The sequence below is a fragment of the Perca fluviatilis genome, chromosome 17 (assembly GCF_010015445.1).
Source record: "Perca fluviatilis chromosome 17, GENO_Pfluv_1.0, whole genome shotgun sequence".
NCBI classification, from domain to species: Eukaryota; Metazoa; Chordata; class Actinopteri; order Perciformes; family Percidae; genus Perca; species Perca fluviatilis.
Genome location: NC_053128.1, coordinates 26,647,976 through 26,663,598, shown reverse-complemented (window position 1 = coordinate 26,663,598; position 15,623 = coordinate 26,647,976). Strand labels below are relative to the sequence as shown.

The 15,623-nt window shown below is 38.9% G+C and overlaps 1 pseudogene; it reads left to right on the top strand.

The window, feature by feature from the left end:
- The first annotated feature begins 7,132 nt into the window (after nt 1-7,132).
- LOC120545677 lies at nt 7,133-14,862 on the top strand (annotated as a pseudogene).
- The last annotated feature ends 761 nt before the right edge of the window (nt 14,863-15,623 follow it).

The following is a 15,623-nucleotide window of genomic DNA, read 5'->3' as shown; positions in this document are numbered from 1 at the left end:
TACACACTGATCACATTTACGTTCACGATGATGATAGAACTTGTTTATAATGAAACCCTTTGGGAAAATACTGTACTATGCTACTTGTTCAATGTGTGAACACAGTATTTGTGAAATATTTGCAAGGACATGTTGAAAGAATAAAATATTTGTTTTTGTTTTTCTGACGCACAAACTCACTTTAAGAAGGAGAGGAGAGAGGGGGGGAAACATTTGGCCACATATTTTCATATCTACAGTATGTGATTCACATAATAAAACTAGTCCCAACAACACATAATGTCACAGTGATTTCCTGGAACAAATGTATTTCACCTCACCTTTATCACCTTATGAGTGTGTCTTAAAGGAATAGTACAACATTTTGGAAAATAAACCATGATTTCCATTTGTTGCCAAGAGGTTAGCTAAAAAACAGAAGAATTAGTGTTAGGAAGCTGAGCATCCCATTTAACCTGCATATTTTAGTAGTAGTAGTTTAGTTTCAATATAATTCAGAACACAGGTCAATGAACAGTGTATTTAATGTTATATTTAGTTTTATTTCTCTCATGGTATCCTATGAATTCTATGAATGTTCTTTAGCTTTTGAAGCAATTTCGAGTCAACCTAAAGACTACTTCACAATGTCCGCAGTGAAGTATTACTAGTCAGCTTACTAGACAACAAAACCCCAATCTCCCACAGAAAAAGATAATAATACATATACTGTAGCTTCAAGGCTTCTGTAGATATTTGAGATGCCTGCCAAGCAGCAAAACAATATGGCGCGACACTCGGCCAAGCACCAAAAGGAGACTGCGCCTTGCAAACAGCCAAACATTGTTATATACAGTAGCTTCTAGACAGCTTAAAGAATGCTGCAATAAGCATTGTCTGCCAGGAGGCAAAGCTGCTGTGCAAGTGGCAGGCAGACAAGTAGCTGTTGATCCTTTTAGGCAGCAAAGTGGCTTGACGTGTCATTTTGCTGCCCAGTGCTCTGTCCCAGCATGCTTTGCAGCCTGGAAATGTCGTGACCATTATTTGAGATTCTTTAAGCTGTGCAGGAGCTGTCTGCTGTTACACAGGTCTCAGTATGACTGCTGGAGGGACCTTAAGGCACGCAGGGTTTGTAGGAAATTGATATGATTTGGAGGGTGACTTATTATTATAGATTAAGATACTCAAGCGAGGTGAATTTAGTTACAGTGAATTATTTTTTTAAAGGGGGCATGTCCCACATCGATTTTAGCAGCTATTAGCCAAAACACGAGGCTTTTGGATCTGTATTTGTATTATTTTTTGTGATTAAGAATTTTTTATTTTTCATTTTTAAACAAAATACAAAACAAACAACTCGCAACATGAACAAATCACCCCCATCCCCCACCCCTTTCCATCTTTACCTCCCAACCAGACAAAAATCAAAGAAAAGATGACACAGTAACTAAAATATTCCAGATCATTCAACAAAATAGTAACCAGATCAAATAAGCATATGTATAAATGCCTCTGTATCTGTATTATCACTCAGATTCCATTGATTCTGTTATTCTTATGTTATTCTTATGAATGGAAGACGTGGTCAGGCAACATGAGCATTTTTAATTAGTATGTGGTAAAACATTAAGCTGGGGTATTGGCCTTTCATTGTAAATGAATGTGTTCATCATTTTAAATTACACGTACATGTAGCCTATGCAACTAGCCAAATATAAAGGATTTAGCAACAAAAGCAAGTGAAAAAGCTCAAATAAATCATTGTTACTACATCACATAATAGAATAATAAATCATGCATGATGCATCATATAACTTAATTTCTTTTAATTGGTCATGAGAGGATGTTTCTCCTTTCCATGATAAAAAAAAAAAAATTGGATTAAGTCTGCTTCTCTGTTCCATCATTCCTTTGTGATAAAGTTGCAGATGACCATTAAAATGTGCCATAGTGGCACAGAGAGCTGGCAGATGTGAAAAACTGCTTTTCATTTTTGTCACTGCTCTCTAATGCCACTGCCACTGCTTTTATATATATATATATATATATATATATATATATATATATATTAGAACTTTAATTCAATTCAAAGCTAAATCAAATCAATGAATCCATCCCCTTAGGGGTGAATAAAAAGTAGGCATATATGGGTAGGAAAAAATGGGTTAAGAAAAAACACTAATACTATGACTTCCAATAATAAATAAGTGCACATAGTAAAATGCTAAGTATTATCAGTGTGGTAGTGGATGGTGACCACCTACAATCGGGTGACCCCCCGTTATTCTTTTTTTAATCACATTCTGCATGTTACTCTTTTTCAGAATGGTGATTAACTGACATCAGCATATCATTTAAAAGGTCACTATGCTCTCTTTAGAAGAGTTGCCGTAATGATTCAGGAGTCTCATGAGAATGTGCTGCTTTGCATTTCTACAAGCTGCAATGTAGTAAAGTTGCACTATTGCAGCATGTTTAAAATGCTATATGAATACATTATTTTTACCGCACCGACCATAATGACATAAACATGCTGAACATGCTTTATGTGGGTACAGCATATATGTGTCTTAGGCTATTCTCGCATTGCTTTCTGTGCAAGGAGTAATTGCAAATCATTGTCATGCATACTGTAATGTGCAGCCTATGGGAAAGTAATGGGAATTTGGTCACTTACTTCCCCACATACAGTAAAGTGCTTCTGAGGAGTGTTGTTATACATGGACTATGATTCGACACCAACATACTACCGTCATATTCTTCACATTATCACATTTCATTTTCTGCCATTGCTTCTACTAGTTATATAAAATATTATATTAATTATGCATCATAAATCAGCAATGGTGATCTGGGAATATGTGAATGTGCTGCTTATTTTATTTTGACTTTACATAAAACATTATTGAAAATATGGAATATGGATTGTAAGTCCATTTAGAGCTTTATAATGAAGAGTCAGGAGAGGCGGAGAAAGTGTTAATCAAACACGGCGCTGAAGCAATGCTGAGCGAAGTATACTTTTTCTCCACAGAGAGCATAGCATGGCACTCTAGTGGTTTTATTAGTCCATGCTGAAAGCTCAGAGAGACATTACTGTTCTGCATATGCGCGGGATGGATCTCAGCATGCGTGTTTCTGCATACAGAATTAGCTGGAGGAGTTTTCACTTTTTTTTTTTTTTTTTTTTTTAAACATCATCTTTCCTTTGCCAGTTGATTTTGCCCCCATCATTTTTCATAACTGTCTCGTGAAAAACTGTGAGCTAAGAAAAACATCCCTAGTACCACCTGTATTTGATAACAAGGAAACAATCTCAACCCAAAAAGGGACTCTTCAGTTTATCTGAAAAAATTAAAAAATCAACAAATCTAGAGATATATTCACTGGTCAGTGGCTATATCAAGGATAATCATACTATTTCATTTTTGAAGTTGGTTCTTTGCTGTCGATGTAAGCCATTTATTAGCATTTATACTCGCTCACTTTTCCAAATGAAACATGTGAAAGAAGATAGCGGCAAAGTGAAGGCCCTTTGAAACACTTTAGAGGCAAAAAAAAAACCTGCAGCCGTACTTGTGCTGTACCTGAATTCATACCTGGATACAGAACATTTTGCTGGGCCTCTTACACGATATACTACAAGATACATAACCACTGTCCTACTCACAACAGAGATAATGTGCACTCTCATTACGGTACATCTCTTTTTTTTTCCAGCCTTTGCTCGTTTATGATTCACCCTTGTGGACAGCAGAGGTGCATTTTCATACTTTTCTAAAATTCCACTGGAGTGTGACAGCAGCATATATAAACATGGCTGATTGGTGATATTACCAGATACCTGTATATTTTAGATTCTGAGTGCCACGCTAATATGTCAGGAGGAATACTGATTAGCTCGATTCAGGGATGTAAGCTTGACATTGATGTTATGCTAATGCGGTGCCACTCTCCTGACTGTGTCCACACACACTGAGCACCTCCTAGCATTAGCCGTGAATTTTCATGCAATCCGCCGATAACAGAAACTCATTTTATTCAGAGGAAGCTGTGGAGGACACTATGCATAATCATGTCAATGTAAATAATAAGCTCATACCTATCCATCTTTGTCTCTTACATATCTCACCTTATTTAACGAAGAGCGATACATATATGATCTTTGATTTTTGTACACAGAGCGCAACATAATGGATTATGAATCCAGCTAAGAGATAAAAAATATAAATCGGCATGTGTGTGCAAAGACAAGATGAACCCTGCCCTCACTGCCCTCACTGTGGTTGGTAGTGAAAGGTCAATATCGGAGAGACAAACAATTGTAATCAGTGTGACAGAAGCCTCACTGGGGTAACCAGAGTGAGCATCACTGTGATTTTTATTTTAAAAATCAATTTATCTTCCACGCATGAGGCTTCAGCTAAACAAACCCAGCATTTTAGTAGAAGTGACAGCCTGCTGGTTGGGGCGCGCTGTGTCTTATATGCCCTGATGGAGGACGTTGTGTGTGTGTGTGTAGGTGTGTAGGTGTGTGTGTTTGGTTATATATTTTTGTGAGTGAGCCGATGTCTGCTATTCAAACTCATGGAATTAAAAAAAAAACAAGTAAAAAATGGTGTTTGGTTTCAGCTCACTGAAGTTCTATCAGGGGAATATCATTTTGCTTTGGTTGTTGAAAAATGTCAAGAAATTATTTTAGGTAAATATTCATATGCCCCTGATAGCTTCCTTCCTCAGCAAAGGTGCACAAAATACACGAAAAGCAAAAATAAAGGCGGCAACCTCAGGAGAGAACATATTGTGAAAAGAGTGGTCAGGGAAAATCTTAGACAAATAGCTCCATCTGTAAATAAATTGGTATTTGAATAAACATGTTAATCAGGGTTATCATGGAGGTTGTTTTCTGCATTGTGCCGAAACAGCGAGTCAGCCTGATTTTAACTAACCTCTAAGATAAACCATCAAAGTTCTCTCCTCTGGCCATTCCCATCACACTAATACGCTGAACGAAGCACGAGATGTGAACATCTTAATTGCTCTGCACTCGGAGATAATGATAACAGTTGCATTAGCCTGCTTGAAGACAAGCTTGAACACAAACACACACACACACACGCACACACACACACACACACACACACACACACACACGTGCACACACACACACACACACACACACGCACACACACTGGCAAGTGGTTGAATGTTACAGCAAGGTGAAAACATCTTTGAGTAAACACCTCGTTGTGCTTTATTCCTGCTTTCTTCACAGATTAACACTGACAAGGTAATTTAATAGCTAAAGGTCCAACACTTTAATTTTGTTAAATAAAACAAATTGGCAAAAAGGTCATCCCCAGCCCTGATTTTCTGCGCAGATAACCATGATGCACTGTATATGGCCCGATTATTTGCTGTTGTGTCAGTTAGTTTGTGATAATTTGAGCACAGCTTCATTTAGGACTATGTGCTATGCAAGCACAAACAATATAAACTGTGCTGCATTGATTTAGCATTACTTTTCTATAACACAGTCAGACTCACGTTGGACAGCTTAAAAATCAAAAACGATGTAGCGAAATCAGAGACATCATCTTTTTAATTTCATACATTCTTCTTCCTTGTCAAAATCTGGCACCTACATTACCCACAATGCTGCTCAACAGCCGACAGTTTGATCAGAGAAATGTGTTTTGCCAGCTGTTAATGTAGCCTCGAGCTGCTTGTAGTCTTTAGCTCAAACCGATGCTGACTTAAGAGAGGTGGGAAAGGTGGAAATATGCCAAGAAGGCTTCGCATGTAGCAGTGCAACTAATGAAACAGACAGGAGGGTATGGAAGGATAAAAACTGTAAATATTTTGAGGGAAAGCTGTTGACCGTGTTTAGAAAAGCCTAATCATTTGCTCAGACTGATGGCATTTTAGCCTATTTTTATTAAAACAATGAGTGTGCAAAACACCTGCACATCTTTCTTGTCCCGTCCAAAAAATTGTGTCTGCCTCACAAGGACATTCATCCCTGTAAAACACTCTCCTTTCCTTTAAAGGTCCCATGACATGGTGCTCTTTGGATGCTTTTATATAGACCTTAGTGGTCCCGTAATACTGTATCTGAAGTCTCTTTCCCGAAATTCAAGGTAGGGGCAAGGTGGAGGGTGGGGGTGTGGCCTCGACCAACTGCCACTTTGCTCGTTTGAAAGCCATGATGTCTCTCTCTCATGGGTGGGCCAAATTCTCTGGGCGGGCAAAGCAGAGAAAGGGGAGGTAACCTTGCTCCTTATGACCTCATAAGGAGAAGATTCCAGATCGGCCCATCTGAGCTTTCATTTTCTCAAAGGCAGAGCAGGATACCCAGGGCTCGGTTTACACCTATCACCATTTCTAGCCACTGGGGGACCATAGGCAGGCTGGGGGAACGCATATTAATGTTAAAAAAACTCATAAAGTGAAATTGTCATGCCATGGGACCTTTAAACAAACTTTTTTTTTAAATCATATTAGGTAAAGGACAATAGTTCAAGCCCACATTGACTCTCAATCCTTCAGTTCATTTACTGTGACAACTCACACAATACAGCTCTAACAGCTGCTTGAGCACGGCATCTATCAGTATCCATGGTGATGGATCTTTCCTACTTAGAGTGTTGTGTGCGTCCCACAGTTTACCTGTTTTACATTCCTTCCTTATGTGGAGGGTCTTCCGCAGCTGTGAGTGTTGACTTGTGAAGTGTAAGTGAAGAGGGATCGGTTTAGGAAAGGGCCTTCGTCGTCTTATGTCCCTCAGGATGAAGTCATTTGCTTGATGAATGTACACAATTATGTACAGAAAGACTTATATTTTAATTGGGTATAATTTTAAAGTAGGGCAAAAAAAACCCTGAAAAATCATCAGTTAGCTTCCAGAGTAAATGAGCAACTTTACAGCTTTATTTTCACATTTGGCTGCACTGTGGAGAGAGGGATTCTGAAAGCAATTCAGAGCAGGAGAACAGCAGCCACAGAACAGTGAAGAAGAGATGGGTGGAAATGGGTTTAGGAGTGGCAAGGGAGGGATCCTATGAGACCCCTAAAAGCTGATGTGCAGCCACTGACTCGCATTTGTTGTTAGACTACAGAGCCTACCTCAAGGTAATCTTATAATAAGTGCATCATGGGAAAACAAAGAGACATTTTGGAGAAATTGGCAGGGGCCTTTCAGATCTGACACGTGCTCCTGCGCCAGGCCCTGGCAGAGTGCCTCGGAACCCTTATTCTGGTGGTGAGTACAGAATATTTTGCATCCCTCCTGCAGCATGCTGAGTGGATCATTTTTGTTCAAGTAAAGACGGATAATAGACTAAATTGCTAGATGTGTACATAACTCAATATAAACTGGTTATTAACTCAATTTAAAATTGAATGCATGTTTTTCAGATTATTATCTGCTGCCATTCCATTAAATGAAATAAAAAGGGAATGTAAGCTGTGCAATTATAGGAACTGGGGGGAAATAAATTAACCTTTAGTTACACTTAAATGTCTTTGGTTAAGCTTAAACAAGAATCTGAAATATCTGCATGGTTAATATAACAATTTGCACACCTCATATTGTTTATTCTTTCTCACCTAAATAAAAATGTAAATGCACCTTTTTCATCACACCTGAACTCACAGTGTTAGTTTGGATAGTTTTTGGTTGACTATAGTCAATGAAAAACAAAATAATTCTTAACTTAGAATTAAAGATACGAGATGGTGAGCAAATACATGGTTAAAAGGTTGCCAGATTTTCTCACGAAGAACATATCCTGAAGCCTTCCACCAGCTGCTTTGAACTGAAAAGCTGATGTGAGAAGAGGAAAAAGATCTTTTAAAAATGCCCCAAGGGATTCTGTCTCCTTCTCGTTCAACATGTTTGTGTAGAGAAAGAGGTGAGGGTGAATATCGTGTCTGGCAAGAGTTTAGTTGTGTTAGTTGTTAAATGACAAAATAGCTAATAATTTGGTTTTTGGTTTAGGTTCTCCAGGTGTTTTCTGCAACCCTAACATGACGTTCAAAGGAAACTTTTACAGTAGTGCTAAAAGGTAAAAAGAAAGTCAAACTGATGCTCTCTTCTCATTTAATTGCCCCTTTCTTACTGAAGCGAAGAAAGCCTGAATAATTTCAACTATATTCAGAAGAACTTTAGCACCTAAGACTGTTATTTTATTCTTCTACTGAAATTACACAAAAACCATATTTTATATCCATATTCTTTACTAATGATACAAGACGTCATCTATAGTCCCCAAATGGAACCTATTCAACACACCAGGAAGCCACAAGATTCTTTCAAAATTGAAAACTAAATGTTTTTAGCTGGTGCAAAACAACCTGGAGTCCCTCTGTGTCTCATGGTAGCCCAGAGACAACACAAATATCAGGAGAGGGCACCAGTGATGAAACGCCAGGCCAGTTGTTATTTTGCTCCCCAGCTGTGACTGATCTGTTAATTCCAGGAGACCTTTCACTCTGCTGGCAGTCTAGTCCCCTCGGTGGTCTTGCTGGCCCTCCGCGGATGAAGGCTCTGCGGGTGGACTCAGATTGTTGTCGGCTTCAATAGTCCCACACAAAGCTCCGACCGTAACATACACATGAACTCTGGGGTCAGTGAGATACCCTGGATACGACGAAAAGCATGACTCAGCTAGACACCTGACTCGAGGTCAGGCCACTGTGGGGCTTTATTATTCTCTTTAAAGTTTTTCTACTACTGTCCATCTACAACAACAACAAAAACTAAATCTCAGGGTTTGTCTTTTTCCACTTCACTGCTTATGTCTGGATGGATCTCGCAAAAAAAAAAAAAGTGTGTGGTAAGGAATTGTTAAGAAGACATTTAAGGTAAGATGTGTTCACTAAATAATTCCACATTGTTTGTCTATGGTGTGACCCTCTCCTCTATCCAGATGTTTGGCTGCGGTGCAGTAGCACAGCTGGTGCTAAGCGGCGGCTCCCATGTCAACTTTGCTTTTGGTTTTGCTGCAACATTGGGCATCCTTGTGAGTGGACAGATCTCAGGTGAGGATATGCCGTATTGTGCTTTAAGGAAATGGTTCTCAAAGTGGGTTCTGGGGACCCCCAGGGGTCCTTGAGGGTGTTCCAGGGGGTCACCAGCAAAAAGTATTTTCACTATAATTCCATCCAAAGGTAACACAGTGACAGAATGTATGACTATTTTGGTCATGGCTTTCATAGACTTTCTGTAATACAACATCTAAAAGCAAAAATCCTATCAGATTGGGACCCTGGGGAAAAAAACTAATCAAATGGGGGTCCGTGGTCTAATTTGTGTCAGTTTGGGGGTCCTTGATGTCAAAAAGTTTGAGAACCGCTGCTTTAAGGGTTACAGGTGCCTCGTTGTTTAAAAAAAAATCTTCTTCACTTCTTCTTCGTGACCCCAAGCCCTCCTTAACAGCTAATAAAACATACGTAACATTTTATCACCTTGATACTTCATGACTTTCCCCAGTTTTATGATTATTGGTTATAGATGTGATCTTGAAGTGAAGACATGTTTCAGAAGTCTGCTAGAGAAAGTGACACATTACTTCTGTTTGTGACCTTAGCTGTAAAACATGGTTTAGTACAATACATCCATATCTGCGACAGCACTTTTTACGCAGCATTACTCCTCCCAAATCCCAAATAAGACTATTTGGAATTTCTCTTATTGGAGTTTTATTTGTAATCCCTCTAAGTAAATTACTTTTGGGTACACAGAATAAATATATATTTGTTCCAAAATAGCCCATAATAACATATGAAACATATGTTTCCTTATTAGGTATAATAACAATGCTTTGTGGCCAATTCTGTATTTTGTTACCTTCATTAAATGTGCAAAAAACTACCACTTCAATGCCTTTCTCTATATTTTTAATGAGGTCAGAAGAAAAAGCCAGTTTAAAGGGACAATTGTTGATTTTGTGCCTATTTTTATATATTCATACTAGCAACAACAATGAGGCAGTAAAGCCAATCTCGACAAACAGTTAATTTATTGAAAGGGACGAAAACTTTATTATCATCAATAACCATCTAGGACTCTAGGATGACTGTACCTCATTTAGAGGTACAGTCATTTGCATCGCTGTCATGAAGTACCTATCCTTCAAAGAGTGTTTCCAACGGACTCAGCTTTTTTCTCCAACCTCCATCAGCATACCAGGGAGTCATTATTATTGATGGCTTGACAGACATTAAATATCAGCAAAGGGTAACCTGGCAGTTATCAGAAGTGCAGTATTTACTACACTGATGTGTTCGCCAGACGATTGACAGCTAAAGGCAGCGGGGGAAGCAGAACAGGAAGCCGTGGACAGAGGAATGCAACGTTTAAAAGAGACACACACAGTAGGAGGGGGCACTTACCCCTGAACTTCAAAACTGTGTGGTCTGTAATTGAAAGGAAAGTGAGAGAGTCAATCCTCAATCCAATAGTATCCTCTGTCAGAAGCAGCAACACTATAAAGGGTTCCGCAGTTCACTCATACTCACTTCTTCAATGCCTTTATAATGAGGCTGTCCACCTCTAACACACATTGCAGCTGAGAAAATAAGCTCTTATAATTAGATAGCTCCTACCCTGACACGATTAAGGTGTGAATAGAAGCGAGGCGCCCACATGAGTGTGCCATCAGAGCAGTTATTTTCCCCTTTAAGGGTGGAAAAAGGGATACTTTTCTGAATCTTTTCATCCCCTCCAATTTAATTTGTGTCACAGAGACCTGCCATCCCAACAAGACTTTACTGAGACTGCAATTACTGAATATACAGTAGGCTTACAATGCCCTTCTGTCTCACTGAGAAAAGGGGGGGAGGGTCTATGCAGTAGAGATAAAACAGCCTCCATGTGTTTGTTTTCCCGTGTAAAAAAAAAAAAATCACATTCTGAATGTACATACATACACATATATATATATATATATATATATATATATATATATATATATATGAAAATATACCAAGACATCTATATTTTTCTATATATTTTCTATATTTTTTATCATTATTAAGTGGTCATCTAAATCCAGCCGTGACCTTTTCAATGTGTTTACTTGGGAGAGAGCCCTGGAGGAAGTTCCCGCTGTTCTTTCTCTGCCAGACTCTCCGCGATTGTATTCGGCATGTATTTTGGTACGTGAAACTGAAGAGGAATAATCAGATTAATGAAAATTGTTAAAGTTTAACATACCACACAAATCAAGTTTGTTGTCGTCTACTCAGTGGTACAGAGTAGTAGTTACAGATCGTTGGAGGGGAAACACAAGATGGATTAGACCCGAGGGCCAGAACAATTTTGAACCTTTGATTTCCTTCAGTATACACCAGCTCGGTGGTGACAATTAAAAATTTACAGCCTGCTGTAGCTACCTGCCTGACACTTGGAACAAAGCCAAATGTTTTTTTTCTCTGAGGAAACACGTCAGTGAACAAATGAGTATCTATACTTTGACCTTTTAAAAAAAAAAAGACGTTTGACAAATTTGCAACCCATTTGGTGGCTTTCTACTGAATCTCTTACACAAGGGATTAATTAACACACTTACTCTTCAACTAGTGGTATTGAATGCTGAAAAAAATGTAATTGTGTTCTGGGTCTGACCTTTGTTGCATCTCTCTCTCTCTCTCTCTCTCGCTCTGTCTCTCACTCGTCTCTTGTCATCTTTCTCCTTGTACAATCTAATAAAGGAATATGATGCCCCTCAAAAATAAAAATTTAAAAAAACATAAATGTCAACCATATGATGGTGCTACAGAAAAAGTCATTAGGAAACAGTGTCTGGAAACCTGAATGTCTACAAAATGTTGTACCAATCCATTAAGTACATGTTAAGATATTTAAGCGAAAACATTGGCAAAGCTTTCTTGTGCTGTTAGAATACATAACAAATTATAAAAAGGTTACATTTTCATAAAGAAAAGAAATGTAAAGTGATTTTGTATGTTCTTCCACAAGATGCATTGTGGGACTTTAGCCAGGGGGAGCTGATCGTGGTGGGGACAAATGCCACAGCTGGGATTTTTGCCACATATCCATCCAGACATCTCACCCTGGTTAATGGGTTCTTTGATCAGGTAACAGTGACTTGATTTCTTAAGTGTAGAGCTTCTACTCAGAGGCCATACACTCCAGTGAAAGTACTGCACAAGTGCTGTAGCACATACATTCATTTTCCATCAGTGTCCATTGTCTGTTGTATTAGGCCTCAATTTCAAATGTTTAAGTAGAAAAGAACACAATCACAGACTTAGATACTTGAGGTCACAGTGATTCATTGCTGGTGGAGCTGAACACACTTGACTCAAAGTGAAATTTGTAAGAGATGGATGATTGAAAAAAATGGCTGAGGTGAAGTGTACTGTAGACATAGCAGGATGTAGGACTTGCATGGCTCCAGCTGCTGGAGCCCCAAATTATTATTGCTCAGAAGATATCGCATGGAAATCTGGCACTCCAGTAATAGCCAATCACATCACATAGGCTGCTCTCATCCTCTTTAACTTTTTTAAAAAGCAGCAGTCAGTGTAATGAGCAGGACAGTGTCACTATTCATTTCATCTGATTGTATAAACTTGGAATCTATGTGGAACCGCTTGAAAGTGTGTGAAAAAGGAAGGTCAATTAGATTCCTGCTCTGTTGAAAAATTCAAATAATTAATGAAGGCACCCTGCAAGTGCGTAAAAGTATGCGCTGTGCATCAACAATCTGGACACTGCAGATGCAACGCACATAATCCTGCTGCTGATGGCTACAAGTATATGTCTAAAAAAAAAACTCTGCACAGAGCCGCTGCAAAATAGATGTGCGAGAGAAAACGGAGATTGGACAGATAGTCTAGCCAGCTGTCTCAATTTACCATGCATAGATCTGAGGGGCAGTCAACAATGGTCCTCATGAATCCACCAAATTTAAAACTCCAACACAAAGAAAGCGGGAGGAAACGGAAAATACATGCATCCGGCGGAATTTCCTGCAGCACCGGTGCAATCCCGGAAGTGGAACTGAGTAGTTGTTTGATAAGTTGTCTAAACAGACAGAAACTCCAGAAAACATGCGCAAGAACAATATGCAAGGAGCTTTTGCCTTCGCAATTTGCTCGTATTATGTGTGCTTTACCAAACTGCTGAGAAGACCATTAACAGCTGAATGCTAACCATGCCTAAAACCATCAACAAATTAATATTGCATTTTTGGAAATATACACCTTTATATTTTCATGTACAGACTCACTCACTGAACAGCTTCTTTTCTTTTGTTGACTGTTTTTTTTCTTCCAGTTTACCTTTTCGAGACCCCTGTTGACGCTGAAACAGTACGTCCTCTGTGCTGGTGTCAGCAATGCAATTTCACAAGAACTGCAGTAAACATGGCACCTGCTGGCCAGGGTGGCCACCAGCCAGCCCCGCTGCTGGAGCACTCAAATAGATCCTGACATGCCACAGCATGTGGAGTATTCTATATCATTTCAACTGTGCACATATGCTGTGAAACGGAGTGGTCTTAAGTCCAGCCCTGTTGTTATGCAACAATGTCAATTGAAGAAAACACCCAATGTTCATTTAACGTCCAGTTGCTCCTTGTGGTGCTTCCGCTATCCATTGATGTCAGAATACATTAGTGGACAGTGGAAGGTCTATGAAGTGCTGTTTTCTGATGAAAACGTTGACACATTTGCCAGATTTCACATTTATTCCTATTCAAGAAAGTTTAACAGCTTGTGAACATTGTCAGAACTAATCCACTGTAAATATCACAACTTCTTAAAGGTGATGAAACATATCTCACAGGAATCACAAGGGGAACACATTTTCAAAATAGTTGTGTCTGATTAAAAAATTGTTAACATCTCCACGAAGACATATCAAAAAGCTGTTTCGAAGACTCTTTAGCTTGTTCATGCATCAGCAGGACTACATTTTCTTATTATTGAAAATATTTAAGGATCACATTAACTTGATGTGATCATTCTAAACTGTTACTCAGATTATTGGAACAGCTGCATTGATCGTGTGCATCCTGGCCATAGTCGATCCACACAACAATCCAGTCCCCAGAGGTCTGGAGCCCTTCACTGTAGGCTTTGTAGTGTCGGTCATCGGCCTGTCAATGGGCTTCAACTCTGGCTATGCCGTCAACCCAGCCAGGGACCTGGGGGCCACGCATCTTCACAGCTCTCGCCGGCTGGGGTCGAGAGGTTTTCACGTGAGTACAGAAATATTTAAAAAAGAGTAAAAAGAGAACTGAACTGTAGGTAACAGTGACATCACCCATAGGAGGCTCAGGAGATTTAAAGAAGATTGGACGCAAGTTTATCACTTGCCACGCTTTTGTCAGTTACTGCAGCAAGTCAATTCTAATACACTCAAAGTAGAGGGAGTAGAGGAGGGACATGGCGAGCAGCAACCACCGAGGCTGACTTTGATATTTTGGGACACCTGTCAATCAAGCAAATATAATAATAAAACACGCTTCACACATAATTGTATTGTAGTATCTTGTGAAAAAATGATAAAAATGGAACTTCTCGTGTTAGATTAGTGCCCCTTTACTCAAATTAAAATTAGGATGTTTCAATATTGACATGCTTTCTATGCACTCATATTTTATTTAGGCCTGCTAGGTAAAAGCATGAAATATTTAAAATGACAACATGCATTACAGTTCTTTCCATTTATTCTCTTCCAGAGCAAACACCTTCTGGTTCTTTGTATCCATCTGTGCACCCTTCTTGGGTGCAGTGGTGCGTGTGCTGATCTACCAGCTAATGATTGGATATCATTTAGAAGGAGAAGTGGATGAAGAGATGGAGGAAAGGTTCAAACTTTCCAATATGACAACCAACGAAGATGCATGAGCACCGCTGAATTTCTTTTTACTATTATGTCGCAGTAGATTAGTGGATTTTTGCCTAACAATGATACATTTTGCTGTTCTTTACATATCTCTTTAACTAAATTTAGCTTTTGGATAGCATAAGCCATCCATCAATAATCATGAAGACATCTACTCTTGTGACATCTCATCATAGACAAATGGAGTTTCTCATGAAATTATGGCACGTTTTTCTGAATTCATTTTCACTCCAGTCAGCGCTTTCATTTTCTGCTTGAAGTATATAACTATTTCCTTCATGCTGCGTTTCTGACAAAATAAATATATCAGCTAACAGAAAAAACACACAGAAGACAGTGTGAGTTGCAGAGGTGTTTAGAAGTTGTCTTGTTAATTTATGTTTAATTTATGTTTTCAAATTAATCAACAGTTACACTCTTCCTTTTCCTATTACAATTTGTTTCATGTCTAAGAAGTGCAATGCCACCACTGCAAGGCTCCTGAGCTAGAGCTACATTTTCTTCTTCACACCCATTTGGACACGTCTTATAAATCAATGCAATTGTCACATTTGAGTTAGATTTTTGAAATTGTTAGAACTTGTCTTCATGTGCGTTCCCACCACTTGAACACCTTGTTGCAAGTGTTTCCTGATGTTTGCCTGATTAAAAAAAAAGTGCAAACATGCCAGAGTGTGATCCTATCTATCTGTCTGACTTGCAATGAGCTTAATATTCACTATTTATTTATTTCTACATTGCATAGATGCCTTTACACACATAT